This window comes from Trichosurus vulpecula, chromosome 3 (genome assembly GCF_011100635.1).
Source record: "Trichosurus vulpecula isolate mTriVul1 chromosome 3, mTriVul1.pri, whole genome shotgun sequence".
In the NCBI taxonomy this organism is placed as follows: Eukaryota; Metazoa; Chordata; class Mammalia; order Diprotodontia; family Phalangeridae; genus Trichosurus; species Trichosurus vulpecula.
In genome coordinates this window covers 417,835,788-417,854,537 of record NC_050575.1, presented here as the reverse complement: position 1 = coordinate 417,854,537, position 18,750 = coordinate 417,835,788, and the positions used below count along the sequence as shown (strand labels likewise).

Below are 18,750 nucleotides of genomic sequence, written 5' to 3'. Positions count from 1 at the left end.
TGAACTGACCTCCTTGTATTTATTTCAATGACTGTGACTGTAGCTGCTGCTGCTGTTATTATTTCAATATTTTGTAAAGGGGCTGAGTGGCACAAAGGATAGAAAGCTTCTCCAACCCTCTCCAAATCCCACTTCTGTTCCATGTTGCTGCGTGACCCTGGGCAAGACACTTACCCTCACATTGCTTTAAGTACCTCTCTAAAATTACAGCTTGCCCAGCAGGTCTGAGTGCTCCCTCCATGGAGGAAAGCACAGATCTTTGCAAATGACAACAAAGCAAAGAATTAGCTTTTTTAAAATGTATATCTTAATTTACATTATTTTTGCTTTTCCCATTAATAATTTCTTTACGTGTACTAAAGCTACAAAACATTTAAAAGTACATTTTCTGTTTTGACCCTCAGAGCAACTTTGTAAGATATGTAATACAGGTCTTATCCCCATTCTAATGATGAGTAACCTGAGTCTGTAAAAACGTGTCCAATGCCACACCAAGAGTACCCATTGGAGGTAGGATTTGAACTTGGGTCTTCTTAACACCAAGTTCATTCTTTCCATTCTGGCCCTCCAAGTTCTCACTGACATTATAAGACCTTGGAAAGAATACTGGACTTGGCAAAAACTCAGGATTTACATTGTGGTTCTGCAAGGCAGGTGACCCTAGGCAAATCCTTTATTTTCTATGTACCTCAGTTTCTTCATCTGTGTATCAGAGACAATGACAATACTGTGACAGACCTCCAGCGGTTGTTGTATAGGATGTGTTATAGGATGGGAGTTATCACTGGTATGGGTTTTACAAACTTGTGTCACTGCTGGTGGCCACAAAAGTGTCTAGAAATTTTATTGTTTTATGGAGGGGGGAAGGCAGGGCAATTGGGGTTAAGTGACTTGCCCAATGTCACACAGCTAGTAAGTGTGTCAAGTGTCTGAGGCCGGATTTGAACTCAGGTCCTCCTGACTCCAGGGCCAGTGCTCTATTCACTGTGCCACCTAGCTGCCCCTAGAAATTTTAATCTCCATTCATACCTCAGGGGAAAAAACCTAAAATATCTCATTGAATTTAATCCAGCCCCCATTTATTACAGTCCTACTATTCTACTGTGTTCAGGAAAGACACTGTGTAGAAGAGATGACACCAGATTACATCCAACATGCCTTCACTCTAGTGGAGCTCCCAACATAACAGGGAAGAAGAGACATACAGAGAAGAGAGGGGAAACACACCGAACGCAGTGGAAAGAACAGGCATTCATTCATCCATTCAACAAACACTTCTTAAGCTATTACTGTGTGAAGAACTCTGTCCAGGGTGCTAGGGGAGAGGCCAAGTTTGGATACAATTCTCCTACCTTCCTGCAGTCTCCAGCCGGCTCAGATCTCTGTAATCCTCACCAGAAGATGGGGGAGATGAATGCTAGCATCTACCTAACATTGTGAGGGTTAAATGAGACAATGTAGGGGCAGCTGATTGGAGTGCTGGATCTGGAGTCAGGGAGACCTAAGTTCAAACCCATGTCAGGCATTTATTAGCTGTGGGACCCTGTGCAAGTGAGTTAACCTCTCCAGGCTTTAGTTTCTTCTTCTGAAAATGTAGATAATAATAGCACCCACCTCCTGGGATTGTTGTAAGGATAAAATGAAATAATATTTGTAAAGCACATTGTCAATATTAAAGTGTTTATATAAATGCTACCTATTATTATTATTATTATATGATTATCCAAAACAGTTGAAATTTGCTATGAATGTTACTATTTCTTGTTTTTTATTATTATGCACACTTTCCATATGAAGACCTAGGCCTGAGAGAGGTTAATGGACTTAGCCAAAGTTGCACCACTAAAAAACAGTAGTTTGGACATGTTAACCCAGATCATACATGTGAATTCACTAAATTAACTTCACAAACACAATGTCAGGGAGTCACAGCCGCAAAGAAGTTGATCTGAAAAATATGTAGGAATTTTAGTGGACCCCCACAAGCTCAACAGAAGTCAATAGTATAATGTGGTAGCTAAAAAAGGCAGCAAGATGGTATAGTGAATAGAACACTGGGCCTGGAATCAAGAAGAACTGAGTTCAAATCTAACTGCGTGACCTTATGCATGTCACTTAACTTTTCCTTACCTCAGTTTCCTGAACTATAAAATGGGGGTATTAATATAGCACCTGCCTCCCAGGGTTATTGTGAGGATGAAATGAGATAATAGTTGTAAAGTGCTTAGCACAATTCCTGGCACATAGTAGGTGCTATATAAATGTTTGGGCAGCCTTGATCAGATCTTATCTGGAGTGCTGGGCTCCATTTTGAATCTCAAACTTTAGGGGAAAAGCATTTATCAATTGGCAAACACTTAGCAGAGGCAAGCTGGGAAGAGAAGGGTCTTAAATCAGTCAGCCATTCTATCAAAAAGCAGTCATTAAGTGCCCACTGTGTGCCAGGCCCTATGCTAAACACTGGGGATCTGAAGAAAGGCAAAAGACAGTCCTTGTTCTCAAGAAGCTCCCAGTCCAATGAGAGAGACAACAAGAAAAATGATCTTTACAAAAAAGATGAGCTTATCACCTGTGAAAATTGTTTGAAGTTGCTATATATGTGTACTCTGGAAAAAAAAGAGATGTTTAGGTCTTACATATTTGATTGGCCTGGAGGAGGGATTGATTAAACTTGTTCTCCTTGGCTTCCCAAGATAGAATCAGGAGCAATGAGGGGAAATCATAGGAAGCAAATCGAGGTTTGAGATTTTTTTATAAAGGACCTTCTCAGGGCAGTTAGGTGGTGCAATGGGTAGAGCACCAGCCCTGGAGTCGGGAGGACCTGAGTTCAAATTCGGCCTCATGTACTAGCTCTGTGACCTTGGGCAAGTCACTTAACCCCAATTGCCCTGCCTTCCACTCTCCAAAAAAACAAAAGGACCTTCTAATAAAGCTCTACAGAGTGGGATGGGCTATTCTGTGAAGGAGGGACTTCCCTCACATTAGAAGTCTTCAAAATAAATTTCTGAGAAGCCACTTATCTGATGGGGAAGAGTGGGGAAGGAGGAAGAAAGATTTTCATTTCTAAGTTGACCTCTATGGTTCCGTCCAGTGATGACATTCTGGATGTCTTAAAACCAAACCTATTTTAAGTAGAAATTACTTAATAAGTGTTTGTGGATTAAATCAATGAATGATCAACAAACACACAAGAGTCTTCCTTTTAAGTCAGTCATGGTGATTTATGTCCTAAACATTTTGTTGTTGTTGGGGAGGGGTGTCTGCTAAGGTGTGGTAGAATTTGCAGCTACTTGTAATTTCAGATAGATCCCCTTGTGTTATGATGGAAGTATTCTCAAATAGAAGTTTGTACAAAGTTCTGAGCAAACTTCCCTCAATGCCAGCCCCAGAGAGTCACCCGATTTATTTATGCTCACAGTCATTTTATGGCTTTCTCGACTCTATGCCTGTGTTTCTAAGATATGCTTCTTATCAGATCCCTAAAGCTGGTGTGGACACATTTCAGTGGAAAGTTTCTGAGTAGCTGTTTGTTTCTCCCCTCTGTGCTGACAACCCTATGATAAATCTGGTCAGAGCCTGGTCCAGGCTGAGACAGGCACAGAGGAGAGGGTAAAACACATTGGGGGCTGTAATCAGAGCAAGGGCAAAAATGATCAGAACTCAGATCTCAGTGCCCAGCTCTACCATCAGGCTAAGGGAGCTGCCAGCTTGACTTGGGTCTTTGCAAAAGAACTAAAGGAGAAAAGCATAGATGTATTAAAGCTTCACCCTCTCCACCCCCGCACTCCCACCTCCAGCAGCAGGTACACCCAAAGAGCTTTCCAAGCATAATGAAAAGTGATGGAAATCTATAGCATCTCATTTCCTTCCCTGGGGAATGAAGAAAACATATATGCTAATCAATTCCAATAATTGATAGGCTAATGGGAAACAGCTTTTTATAGTCCTTAGCAATAACTACCTCTTGTAAAAATTCCCCCAAAGGGAGGAGGGAGCATGCATAGAACACTGACTTAGAGAATAAAAAAAATGGTGTCTTGGAAATTGTAGCATCATAGAACGTCAGCCTCATGATCTAGGTGTCATTCTTGGCTCCTCACTCTCTCTCTCTCATCCCCCATAACCCATGTCCTGTCAAATATCACCATTTCCCCCTTATTGATATCTCTTGTATATACTCACCCTTCTCTCCTCTGGCACTGACAGCCCCCCGGGGCAGGTCCTCAGCACTTCTTGTGCATACAATTGCAAAATCTTGCTGGTTGTGGTGACACCCCATTTCCCAGTTGTGGAGATTGTCGCCAGCTGTCCACCATGACTGGAATTCTCTTCCTCCGCATCCTACCTCCAGCTTCTCTGGTTTCCTTCAAATTTCAGTTAAAGTCCCACCTTCTGAATGAAGACCTTTCTCCTCCTTAATGCCTTGTCTCTGCAGCTCCCTCAAATTTATCTGCACATAGCTTGTCTGTACACTGTCTTTTACCTACTGTCTCCCCATTGTGAGATCCTTGAGGTCTTTCACATTTCTTTGCAGCCCTGGTAATAAACACAGGGCCTGCCATATAGAAGGTGCCTAATAAGTGCTGGTTGACTGAAGGACTCACAGAATGTCAGGACTTGGAGGAACCTTAGGATGTAGCATCTCTGAACTTTAAGGGACCTTAGTGCATAGAATATGGGAAATGATAAGGATCTTAAAACAGAAAATCTGGGGGCTTGGAGGGACCTTAGGACATAGAATAAAAAATGTCAAAGCTGGGAAACACATTACATAGGATTTTCTAACCTTTTTTGTGTGCCCTGGACCCCTTTGGCAGTCTCTGGTGAAGCTTATGGATCCCTTATGTTTTTAATGTTTTTAATCACAAAAAATATAAACATAGGATTATAAAGGAAACCAATTATATTAAAATATGGATTTTTCTCCTTTCAAGTTTATAGGCTGCCTGAAATCTATCCATTGACTTCTTTGGCCTCTGTGGACTCTTGGTTAGACCCCTGCTTTAGAGTAGAGAAAAGAGAATGTCAAAGATACAAGGGATCCTAGATCATGGAATATAGGAGATAGAAGAGACCTTAGTGCACAGGAGGGCTGGGAGGCGTATTATAACACATAATGGATAATGTAAGAGACAGAAGGAAGCTTGGGATAAAACAGAGAATAGTAGCAAGGGAGGAAACCTTAGGCCACAGAACACAGATTGGCGAAGAAGAATGGACCTCAGCATAAGGCAAAATATTGTCAGATAGAGAAAGGTCCTCAACAGTCAACTGGTTCAGGCTTTACTGTTTGTAGATGAGTATATAGAGACAGAGAGAAATGAAATGTTGACTTCTCCATCACATAATTAACATGTTAGAGTCAGGATTGTAATATAGATCTTCTACTTTCAAATGTAAGATTCTGCCCCTCTGTACCATAACCAGAGATATTTCACTAGCTTTAGATGAATTGTTTGATTTGCAAATTCCACATGCATATATATGAATACATATATGTGCATGTGTGTATGTGTATAGCTATAACATATATATATATATTAATAAATGCATAACTAAATATTTTATATGCCATAATACTTTACTCATTTTGTATATTCTTATAATGCATTTTTTTCAAAAATAAAAGATTCCTTCTTCTCTAACCAATCTATATTGTAATTGAGGTATAAAGCTGGAAGGATCCTCTCTAGGACTCAATTTCCTCATCTTTGAAATGGCAGTGTGGTGTAGTAGATGAGTCTGGGGCTTAGAATCAGGAAAACCTGAATTTGAATTATGCTTACTGACACAGGTGATGTAAGGCAAGCCACTTAACCCTCTCTGTGCTGACACCAACTCCATGGAACTGAAATACTAGCCCTTCAGCCTGAAGTCTGAAATCCTACTAAGCCACAATCAAGTCGTGATCTGTATGGGTGGAAGCAGATTCCACCTTCACTAACAAAGCAAAGGTCCTTCAGACTCCCCACCAGTTCACAGAGTGACTGGGAGGGAAGTGCTCTGGAAACCTTGAACATTCAAGAAGTGGGAACTCTCTCTTCGCCCCCAAACTGCCAATCCTTCAAAGAACACACTGTCTTTGCACTCTGTGATTTTTAAGTACAGTCCCACAATCCTTCTGTAATTGCACCCAGGCACAATTACATCTGTGGCCCCAGGGACATAATTGGGCCATTTCAATTTCAAAACCACACATTACAATGTTCAGGAAGCTTCGGCAAATCCGAAAAGTACAATGTTTTACCCCAAATTACTGTAGAGTTTAACTAAAATAGCCGTGTGGCATCTCTGGTCCCTGACTCGTCTAATGAAATTAATAAATTTCAGGCCTTTTCTGATTTTGATTTGTCCTTGAGGAAGTGAGCTTGGGTATGGTGAAGGATCTAATCTTTAAGAGCCAATTTACTCTGAAAGCCCTGCAGTGAAAAATAATTTGGAGGCCAACCTTGACCTCTTCCGTGGATGTTTTTTTAAAAGGTATGTGAAATTTTCCAGGAACATTGTCCCCAGCTTAGAACACAGCATGTCAGTGTTGGAAAGGACTTTATAATGTCAGACTGGGGAATCACAGGCAAAACTCATAATGACAGGGGTAAGAAGGACCTGAGAACACAGAATGTCAAAGCTGGGAGAGAACCTGGAATATAGAATATTTGACCTGTAAGGGACCTTAGAATATAGAAAAGATAATGTGAATGCTGCCAGAATCTTGAAAAGTAGACTATCAGAACTACAAACTATAACCTACACTGGTAAGTGTGTCCCCTGAATAAAACGTAAGCTCTTTAAGTACAAAGATGATTTCTCTTTTGTCTTTGTATTCCTAGGACCTAATATAGTGTTTGATGCAGTATGCCTTTAAAATAATTGTTTGGGCTTTTTAATTGACTGGTAGAACAAAGACCAATAGGAATGTAAGGGACCTGGGAACATAGAACACAGGCAGTCAGATGTGGAAGGGACCTTAAGAGAAAGAATATTGTTGTTAGGAAACAAGCATTGATTAAGCAGGTGCCAGGCATTGTTCTCAGTGCTTGGGATGAAAACAAAGACAAAAGATAGTACCTGCTCTCAAGGAATCAAATGGGAAACAACATGCGAACAACTATACATGGACAAGACACATCAAAGATAAACTTGAGACGACCAACAGAAGAAGGCATAAAGGGAAACTGAAAAAGGTTTCTTGTAGAAGGTGGAATTTTACCTGGGACTTGAAGGAAAACAGGAGGTGGAGACAAGGAAGAAGAGCAACCCAGGCATGGCAGACAGCCAGCAAAAGACATGCTGAGCTGGGAGATGGAGTGTCTTGTGAGAAGAATAGGAAGCAGGCCAATGCCATTGGATTGAAGAGTATGTGAGGCATGTAAGAAGACATGGAAAGCCAAGGATGTCATTAGGTAATAAAAGGCATTGGACATCAAACATAAGACTTTACATTTGATCCTGGAAGTGATGCCAAGTAGGGGTTGATGTGGTCGGAGCTGTGCTTTAGGAAGATCACTTTGACTGCTGAATGGAGGATTAAGTAGAATGGAGAAAGGCTTGGGGCAGACAGACCAAAGAGCAGGCTCTCAACAATGATCCAGACCTAAGGTGATGAGGCCCTGAACCAGGGTTGTGGCAGTGTCAGAGTAGAAAAGGAGGAATATTCAAGAGATGTTACAAAGCTAACACTGAAAGGCCTTGGCGATAGTTTGGACATGAGGTTAGGGTCAGAGAGAGCATGAAGAGTCAAGGATGACACTTGGGCTGTGAACCTGTATATCTGGGAGGATGGTGGTGTCCTCAATAATAATAGGGATTTTAAGAAGAAAGGAAAGGTTTTTTAGGGGGGAAGGAGATAATGAGTTCAGGTTTGAACATATTGAGCTTCAGATATGAGCAGGACATCTCATTTGAGAAGTCCAATAAATAGTTGTAGATTTGATACTTAAGGTCAGCAGAAAGGCTAGGGTTGAATCCATATATCTGAGAGTTATCAGCATAGAGATGATCATTAAATCCTTTGAAACTGATGAGATCATTAAGTGAAATACTATAGAGGGAGAAGAAAGGAAAGACCAGGACAAAGTCTTGTGAGTTAGCAAGTGTAACCTAGATGAAGATCCAGGAAAGGAGAATGAGAAGGATCTGTTAGGTAAGCAGAAGGAGAACATGGTATCCCAAAAACTTAGAGAAAAGATAGTATGGAAGAGCATGATCAAAGGCTACAGAGGACAAGAAGAATGAACATTAGAAAAGGCCATTGATCTCTCCATCCACCACCTCACAGCAAAAATACCTGCATCACCATCTCAAAATGGCCAACAGGGGACCTGCTTATGGCCTGAGCTGGGAGGTACAGCAGAAAATTGAGAAGCAGTATGATACCCATCTGGAGCAGACCCTCACTCAATGGATTACCACATAGTGCCACAGAGATGTCGGGCGGCCCCAGCCTGGGTGAGAGAATTTCCAAAACTGACTCAAGGTGGCATGGTGCTGTGTGAGCTCGTCAAGGGGCTATATCCTGAAGGCCAGGGCCTGGTAAAGAAAATCCAGGCTTCAGGCATGGCCTTCAAAGAGATGGAACAGATTTTGCAGTTCCTGCATGTGGCAGAACTCTATGGCATCAATGCCACTGATAGCTTCCAAACTGTGGACCTCTGGGAAGGAAATAATGTGGCCTTTGTGCAGAAGACACTGATAAACCTGGGTGGACTAGCAGTGTGACTCAGGGTGATGGATTCTTCTCTGGAGCTCCTAACTGGTTCCATAAGAAGTCCAAGGAGAATCCCCAAAATTTCACAGATAACTGCAGGAGGGCAAGAATGTCATCAGGAGGCAAATGGGTACCAACCATGGGGCATCTCAGGTAGGCATGACTGGACATGGGATGCCATGCCAGATTCTCTGATCACCACTCTTCCTTACCCTCCCTTGAATGGTTAATATATTTCTAGCAGTGACATTCCCAAGAAGCCTGTGGAACTCTCAAGTCCCTTCTGCTCCCAACTCTTCCTCTTCCCTCCCCTACTATCTACCCATTGGTGGCACTGTTGTGCCTACAGATGCTGAGCCAGTGCCTTCTCAACTTGAACTTGCTGTAACACACTCTCTGTCTCCCAAATCAGCAAAACTGGACCAACCTCCCCATCCTCCCTTCTCCTGGACCAAAACTGGGGGGCCCCTCACCCCTTCAATGTTCCTATTCATTCTCCCACCCTGGCTTGTCCTCTCATTTGGGAATTTGCACCCATATAGCCATTCTTTAAGCCAGGATTCAGGGCACTGCCTTGAAAGGAGCTGAATGTCCAACCAATTTCTCTTCCATGAGGTTGTCCTTCCTGCTCCCTCCACCCCCAGGCTTGCGACTGTGGGGACTTAATTTATAGGAAGGGGCCTATGGTGGCTACTGTCCTGGCCATAGCTGGACTTTGAAAGACACACATCTGGGTAGGCATTGGCAGGGGCCTCTTTTTCCCTCAGTCCCTCCCATCTTGGCATTTCCTTCCACCTATTCTCCTCTTTACCCAGTAGCCTGAGACAGGGTTTGTGGGTGGAGGGGATATCCAGGGAAGAAGGTTGGCCTTGCTTCTCTTCTCTCTTCTGTCCTTCCCCTCTTCCTCAAAAGGCCCACCCAAAGTCTGAGACTTGAGGAATGTCAGTTTGCTGACCTGAATGAAGATTCCCAGTCTTTGTTTTAAAAGAAGGCCATTGAATTTGACAATGAGGAGAGCAATGCTGTCTTTGGAGAGAGAAGTTTCAGCTGAATGATGAAGGAAGCCAGATTGTCAAGAGTTAAGAAGGGAGGAAGTCAAAGCATCTGCTATAGAAGGCCTTCTACGGAAGTTTAGCCACAAAAAGGAAGAAAAATATGGAAACCTAGCAGGGTTGGATTGATCAACTGAGGGGTTTTTTTTGTTTGATTTTATGGGCATGTTTGTAGTTAGTGGGCAAGCAGACAGTAGAGAAGAAAAAAATTGAAGAGTGGTGATGATAAAGAAGGAAAAATGTGCTGGAGTAGATGAGAGGAAATGCAATTCCTTGTGCATATAGAAGGCTTGGCTTTGACCAGAAGAGCCAACTCATTGTGGGAGATGGAGTGAAGGAGAAGAAAATGGCAAAAGGTACTTTCTGCCATCATCTCCACCTTCTTGGTTAAAATAATATGAAATGAAGAAAGGAGGAAAAGGAGTTCTTGGAGAATGAGCTCACTTTCTAAAGTGAAATATGAGGCAAAGTTCTCGGTCAAGTGAATTGGGAGGAGAACCATGTGAGGTTTGAGGAGAGGTAGAAAGGTTTACAAGAGATATTGTCATTAGAGGTTTAGTGAGTCAGTTAAGGAGTAGCAAAAAGATTGCCTAGCAGCAGTGAGGTCCCACTTGAGGTTGTGTGAGATAAATTTATAGTGGACTCAGTCAGAATATTTTCATGATTTTCCCCACTTGCATTCAACAGTACACGCATAGGGACAATGGCAGTGGATGGTCAGAGTGATCCAAAGCTGAGCCTTGGCAGAAAACAAGCACCATCTTGCCAACTTACAGTCTTATAGAGTAGCCTAGGACACTAAGAGGTTAAGGGTCTTGCCCAGAGGGACCCAGATAAGATGTGTCATATGCAGTACTTAAATGCAGGGCTTCTAAAGCAGCTCTATAGAACAGTAGGTAGTATGACAGCCTTAGAGTGAAGATCTGAATTCAAATCATGCCTCAGACACTTCCTAGATATATGATCCTGAGCAAGTCATAGAACGTTTCAGGCTCAGTTTCTTCATCTGTAAAGTGGAAATAATAGTACTACCTATTGCACAGAGTTGTCATGAATGTCGACTGAGATAACATACGTACAATACTTCAAAAACCTTAAAATGTTATACAAAAGCTAGTTGTGATTATTATCATCATCACTATTATCATCATTATTCCTGCTTCTGAGGCTGGCTTTCTATGCAATAACACATGCTGCCTCTCTCATCATGTGGAGGAATTTCAAAATAGATTAGGGAATTTACCAAGTAAATAGGAGAATGAATTATTTGAAAAACAGCTTCCTGAAATACTAAAGCTTGAGGGCCCAATGTTAGGGCATTGCTTCATGCCGTTGAAAGGCATTATCCTATTAAGTCCATTTTGTGTCATTTAACTGCCAAAGGAAGATCTGGGGATAAAATGAACAGAGCTCCAGACATATGGCATTCAGCACCTGCCAATGTCTTCAGTCTAAGCCCCCTCAATTCAGTGTGTGATGATCAGAAGAGATAGTGCTTCCACTGTGGCAAAGTTGGCAGTGGGGTAGGTTGTTGTTCATCCATGGCCAGCTCTTCGTCACCCTGTGGTCCATACTGTCCATGGGATTTTCTTGGCAAAAATACTAGAATGGTTTGCCATTTCCACTCCAGTGAATTAAGGCAAACAGAAGTTAACTAACTTGACCACAGTCATATAGCCAGTAAATGACTGAGGCCAAATTTGAACTCATCTCCCTGACTCCAGGCCCAGTGCTCTATCCACTGAACTACCTCCTCTAGCTATAGGGTGTGATCATCATTTAAGGGAGAACTCCAATGGACATTTTAAGAGGGTGCTCAGGTTGTCAATCAAAACATTGGTAATGTTGAAATCATTAAAGTGACCAGGCTTTGAGGGGAACTTGACCATTCTCCCTTGAGTGGATTTCCTGATTATTCTCTCTCAAGGCCTGATAATTCACTTTATTGCCGGTAAACTGCCATGAAATCCTCTATAAACTCTGGGAATTGCTCCAGATAAACTTAAAGGTCTCTCCCAGCTCTGATCTTCCCTGTGCCATATTCTAAAGTTCCTCCCAGTTCTAAAATTCTCATATTCTATGTTTTAAAATCTCTGGCAGATCTAACATTCAGTTTTAAGGTCCTTCTAAACTATGATATTGTATGTTCCATGTTCTAAAGTTCCTCAAGTTCTGACATTTTATGTTCTTTATTCTAGTGTCTCTATTAGCTATGATATTCTATGATCTAAAGTACCTGTAGGTTTGATTTTCTATATTCCATTTTTTAGGGTTCCTTCCTTAGGCTTCCTTTGTGTTCTTGACCCCCTCCCACCTTTCATACCTTGGGATGAGATCCACATCTGTAGTTTAAGGTCCATCTAGATCTGAAATGTTCTGTCCTACTTTCTACAGTGTCCCCTAGCTTTGACATTTCATGTTATATGTTATGAGATCCTTCTGGCCCTCGTAGTCTACATTCCATGGCAACACTGTATACTGCCTTAGAACTCAAATGTTCCATATTCTAAGGTCTCTCCCAGCTCTGACAATTGTGTGCTGTGTTCCTCCCAACTCCAACATTACAACTTTCTTCCAGGTGATATCTTATTGTGTCTGTTCTAATTTCCCTATCAGCTCTGATAGCCCATGTTCTATATTCTATCTTCTAATGCTCTTCCCCACCCCACCCTCACTATATGAATTCTGTTTTCTAAGCTCCCTTCAAACTCTAGCAGTTCAAAGATTCTTAGTTCCATGTCTTCTAACTTGTCCTTTTTCCCAATATCCCTAAAAGTTCTTGTACCCAAGTAGATCAACTTTGCCCATTTCCAGGATCAAGTTGCCAAATCCCCCTTTACGACTCTAAGAAATTCTTCAGCACTCATTATCCCATTGATACCTCTCATAAAACTGTGTGTTTGGGATTAAATTCCTTTATCTGTTCTCTTGGGTCTTCTCACTAATCATCTTGCCATTCTGGTTCCTCTTGGGGTATTTTCTCCTCCCTCATCAATGTCCTTTTAAAACTTAAGAAACTGAAGTTGTAACTAGCAACCCAAGTAAATGAAAAGCAAGGCTAGTCCCCTCCATGTTGGTTTTGATGAGGCCTGGAGCTGGAGACACTCACCTGATCACCATAGATTATGCCTGCCATACTCCAGTCTGGAATCCTGCCTGAAATTCTCAGTGATCATTTTAAATGAACCTCCCTTCCAGAACAAAACCAGAAGAGCAAGAATCACTGAGCTGCAAGGGAGTTCAGAGATCAGTTATTCTGGTCCCTACCTAAAGTATCAATGCTGTTTATGACATTCCTAGCAACTGGCCACTCATCTTAGCTGGAATACCTCAAGGGTACTCACTACATTGCCCCAGAAAACCATTCTATTTCAGGAAAATTCTGATGGTTACAAGGCTTCCTTATAATGAGCTGAATTGGCCTTCCCATCAATTCCTCCCATTCCTTCTAGCTCTTCCCTCATGGCAAAGCAAGCCAGTGCTAATTTCTGATTTCCAATCCAATCCAATAAACATTTGCTAAGTACCTATTATGTGCCAGGCACTATGATTTACACGAGGAATTATTTTGAGAAGTTGAGATTTTGCTCAAACAGACTGTCTTCTCTTTACTGCTGTGTCCCACATTTTAGGAAGGACATAAATAAGTCACAGAGTGAAGAGAGGAAGTCAAGCAGGATGGTGGGGGAACTAGATTCATGCCATAGGAAGAGAAATTGAAGGAACTGGGGACCTTTACCCTAGAGAGGAGAGGTCATAGCATTGTGCATCTAGAACTGAAAGGAACCTCTGCGGCCACCTAGTGTAATCCCCTCATTTTAGAGATGAGGAAAGGAAATCACATGATTTGCCTGAGATCACTCAGCTTTTAAATGCTGGAGGTGGGATTTGAACACAGATACTCTGCTTTCAAAGAAAGTGTTTCTTTCCACTGTGCCATAGTATGTAAACACAGGGGGGCAGCGTAGCTGACATCCAGTACTTGAAAGGCTATCTTATGGAAGAGAGTTTGGTCTTGTTCTACTTGACTCCAGAACTAGGAATAAAAAAGTGAAGGAATGGCAAAAAAAAAGCACCAGAAAGAGTAGAATTTCAGAATATTTTAAAGGACCAGGAAAACATTTGTATTAGCTGACATGCCTGGTCTTCTAGAGACATTTGCTATGACAGTAAATTCAAGAAGCATCCATTAAGCATTTCCCATGTGTCAGGCCCTATAATAAGCACTGGAAGCATATTAATGAAAGATAAGCAAGTGGGATACAAAGAAAGGCAAAAACACCCCTGCCCTCAGGGACCTCACATTCTAATGGGGACAACCACACACTTGGAAGGTTTCAGCTACAAATCAGACTGAATGGCCCCATGGTCCTTAGGGTACAGCAGCAAAGGAGATGGTAATAAATCTTCCCTACTATCATTTCCATTGATAAAACTGTATCTTTGTCTGATGGTGAACCATTTGACAACACCCAATAATTTGGCATTGAAAGCTATTTTATGGAGCTTCAGTAGTTGTGTCTTTTGAATGGGGCAGGGGAGAGACAGCAGCATCTGCAGAGCTGTTGGATCTCCACAAAAATGTTCATCTGGACAATGGCTATGTATCATGGCCAGATGGGGTGGGCAGTTAGGCTCTTGGGCTTGCCTGCCTATGAGTTCCAATCAGTTGCAGTTGTTATTGTTGGTGGTGGTGGTGGTGGTGGCAGGGATCTTGTGTTTTGCTTGCCTGGATGATGGACATGGGGTCCAAGCTCAAAGTAGGGCTGGTTTTCTAGGGGCCACTTCTTTTCCTGAAGCTCTTGGGCTTACATCTCAGTGACAGTTGGCTAGCACTTGTCATAGGTGACGTCAAGAGGAAAGGGACCCCTCCTCCATCAGGATTCTTCCTCCCAATTTCTTCCTGGCTATGGGAGCTGGAATGGTGGTCTGAGATGGTATTCACTCCACTATGCCACATTCCTTCTCTTAGATAGTTCTACTTTTTAGTCTGGGTTAACTTATTGTGAGTCTTGAGGCTTCCCCCATGTTCCAGGCAGATCAGACCACTATCACCACATCTACTCACGCTTCCCTTCAGTCCCCAGTGGAGACAACCCAGGATCCAGAGACCAAGAGAGTACAGAATGGCAGTCCGCACTGACGTGCCTCAGCAATTAGATCCAACACATCTTCCACTACATGAAGATACAGTTCATCTGGGCCAGGTGTCTTGTGTTCATCAAGGGCAGCCAAGTACTTTCTTACACATCCTGACAACTCATTTCAGCTTCACCACCATGACTCAGATGGCATCTCAGTCTGGAACTTTCCTCAAAACCTAGGGTCTGCTCACACTGGGACATCTTCCCTCGATAGCAATCTTCCTATTCCATTGATGAATTCCATTTTTGGGAAGGGGTCCTCTCCTTCCTCTGCTTCAGTCTTTTCAGATGTTAATACCATGCCCCCACATTAGTATTTGCCCCTTTAAACTCCCCCACACATAGACTTTTCATCTCCCTTTTCTGTATTGCCATCCCCTTTAGAAGGTAAACTCTGTGAGTGTAGGGACTTTTCTTTTTTTGCATGTATTTGTATCCTTGGCACAGTGCCTGGCACACAATAAATGCTTAATAAATACTTATTGCCTTGCCTTCTACTCTTTTTCATTCAAGAATCATTCTCCTTCCTTGATAAAACAAGAAAACTAAGAGTTGAGGAGTTCTACCTTCTCTCTGTTATCAATTGCCATTGTCCTATCTTCTCTAAGGACGGCTCCCCTCCCTTTTTTGATCCTTTTCTTTCCCCACTTATCCTGAAACATGGTTTATTATCCTCAGCTCCCCTCAATAATCTCAACTCAGGCTGAGTTGTAAAGATCCATACAATCCTGTGCTAAACTTTGAATTAATTTTTAGTTACCTGCCCTTGCATCCATCTTGTTTACATATCCTTTTAAAATCTAGGTTGATTTGTTAGCTCTCTGGACTTCACACTGGTTTCTCCAGACACCTCTCATTTTTCCTCCTCATACAAATGGTTTTCCTTTGTTCCTCTTGTCTCTCATTAAACATTCTAAGTTCTTGCTTTGTTCTTGGCACTGCGTTGGGCTTGAGATACAAAGAAAGGCAAAGATGATTCCTGACCTCAAGAAGTGTGCATGCTAATGTGGGAGATAACCTGTAAATAATTAGGTATATGCAAGAAATATACAGAGTAAATAGGATGTAATATGGGAGGGGAAATCCCTGACAGCTGTGGAGTCTGGAGAAGGCTTTCTACAGAAGGTGAATTTGAATTGATTCTTCAGTTTCATTCTTGAGATTTTTCTCTCTTCCTGGGTCAAGACAGATAGATAGATAGACAGATAGACAGACAGACAGGCAGGCAGGCAAACAGACAGACAGGCAGACAGGCGGCCAGGTAGATTAGATAGATAGACAGATATAGGAGAGAGAAAGAGAGAGAGAGAGAGAGAGAGAGAGAGCATCAGTTATTGCTATGTGTGAAGCATAGTGCTTTCTATTTGTAGCCCACACACTTTACCTTGACTTCCTTTAACCCATTTGAATCTGCTTGCACAAAATCTCAGCTACATGTCAGATTATGCCAAGATTTCCTTTTCTGCTTTATTGAAAACTCTAAGAGGACATGGATTTGTACCACCAGGTTTCCCATGATTTCCAGCTCACCAGCTGGTTCTTCCCTCCTCATGAGAATCAGATACAGACTATGACATTCCTTTCTTGGTCCTTCCCAGTTGTGAAGAAAGGGATTATCAATCAGGCATATATTGGAGTCCTCAGCTACATTGTTTTATTTTAGGGGTAGAGATGAAGAGGTAACCTAATATAATGGCTAGAGCACTGACTCTGGCCAAAGGACCTGATCTCCAATCCTACCTGATATTTATCACCTAGGTGCCCTCAGGCAATTGACTTAATTTCTTGGAGCATCAGTGTTCCCATTTTAAAAAGGGAACAGTTATATTAGGTATACTTTAATTAGAATTCCTTCCAGAATCTAAATCTACGATTATCTATATCTGAATAATTTAATCATTCCCCAGCCTCAGACTTGTCATCTGTTCCTGAACTTTTCATTTGTTTTCTCTTTTTGTTTCAGGTGGTCTAGAGTATATTCTGTTTACAAAGTCATAGCTTTTTTTTAAAATCCCATTGATATCCACTAAGTGTTCTCTACCTTGGTCACACACACGCCCATTTCCTGGATTTCCTGACATAATACAAAATCCTGTTAGGGATTTTGCTTTTTATCCTGATTCTTTTGAACAAGTTATATACCTCCAGATCCATATTTTTATGCTGAGGTCCAACCTACACATTCTCAGTGACATCTCTGAGGACAAATTTGCCACCTTGCCTTAGAACCTTTAGTTTCTCTTTTTTTGCCCTGAAACTTTGGGCATTTGTATATAAACTTTTGTATGTAGGACTAAAGGATCATGGATCTAGAGCTGGACGGCAATTCTGGAGCCATCTAGTCTGTGTGACTCACTTGACAGTTGAGGAACATGAGACCGACATATGTCAAGATCCTTTCCTAATGTCATACTTCAAGTAAGGATCAAAGGCAAAATGTGAACCCTATTACTCTGCCTCTAGAGTCAATGATGTTTTTCACTGTACCTAACTTCCAGAGTTCCTTGGAGTGCATCAGCAGGTCACGTCAGTGACCAGTCATCTGGAGGGCAGAACAGCATAGCAAATAGTATGGTCCAGAGGACCTGAGAACACACAGGTAGAGCAAATAGTAAATGCTTGTGGTCCTATGTCTTACCAGAAGGCTTCTGTGTAGTTGGTGACTCCCAGCTCATGCAAGCTGTATGATTTTCATTGACATTCTTCATTCCTTTTGGGGCTGGACCCTAGATTTTTCCCACTATGCTCCAGAAAACTCTTCATCCTGGGAAATCAGCCCAGTTCTGAAATTCACACATTGGAAGTAGCCTTTGACCCTGCTACTTCTTCCTCTGATTGCATGGTGTAACAGCAAGCACCCTAGCATACCCAGGATGGCCTGCTAGCATATGTTCTTTAATCTGCTTTAAAAGGAAGGGTAGCTTTTAAAGGGGTAAACAATCTTATTTAATTATATTTCCTAGTTCAGGGGGAAAGTCAGCACCCTGAACATCAGAGAAAATACAAGCAGAGAAATTAGCATAAAGACCAACAGATGGGGCCTGGGTGACCTGGGGGTTGGGGAACGGCAATGAGAAGGCAAAGGAAAAGTCAGTAACTTAAGTTTTGAGGGTCTTCAATTTCCTTGGGGTAGGAACTCACTATGCCAGTGTTGACCAACCTCCAACTTAGTACAGAAAGTCTTAGATAATTGTCTAAAGCTCACAGAGTCAAGATGACTTGCCCAAGGTCACACAACTCTTGTGAGAAGCATTATTGGAACCCATGTTGTCCTGACTCTAGGCCTAGTGCTCCAATCAATATGCAATTGTCCTCAAAAGGCATTACTTATTATCTCCACATCAAAGATAAGAAAAATGAGGCATAAGGAGGTAAAATGAGTTGCATATGACATTGTAGTCATGATAAGTGGCAAAGGCCAGTTTTAAATCCAGGTCTTATGACTTACAATCCAGTCTTCCTTCCTTGTACCAATGCTGCTCATGGCATCATGGAGGTTACCATTTAGCACATGAGGAATGCACTAGCCTGGATTACTACAATACACATTACCTGGTATCTGATACCTGAAACATGAATCAAAGGGAAGGTCATTATTGATAGACAGATCAGAGATTTCCTGAAGATGTTGAGTTGGACTTTAAATTTTACAGATAAACAAAAGGGGAAAATATTTTACACAGAGGGGAGGTTATAATCAAAGGCACAAAGGTCCAAAGTCAGGGATAGCTAGGGATAGGTGAGAGTAATTCAGTTTAACAGAAGTGTGGAAGCGCCAGAGGTGAGTATGGTGAGATCAAGCTGAAAATAAACTAATTGCATTATGCTTAATAACACTAACCCATTC

General features: G+C 41.9%; 1 pseudogene; it reads left to right on the top strand.

The window, feature by feature from the left end:
- Positions 1-8,305: 8,305 nt before the first annotated feature.
- On the top strand, positions 8,306-8,902 carry LOC118840713 (annotated as a pseudogene).
- Positions 8,903-18,750: the final 9,848 nt, after the last annotated feature.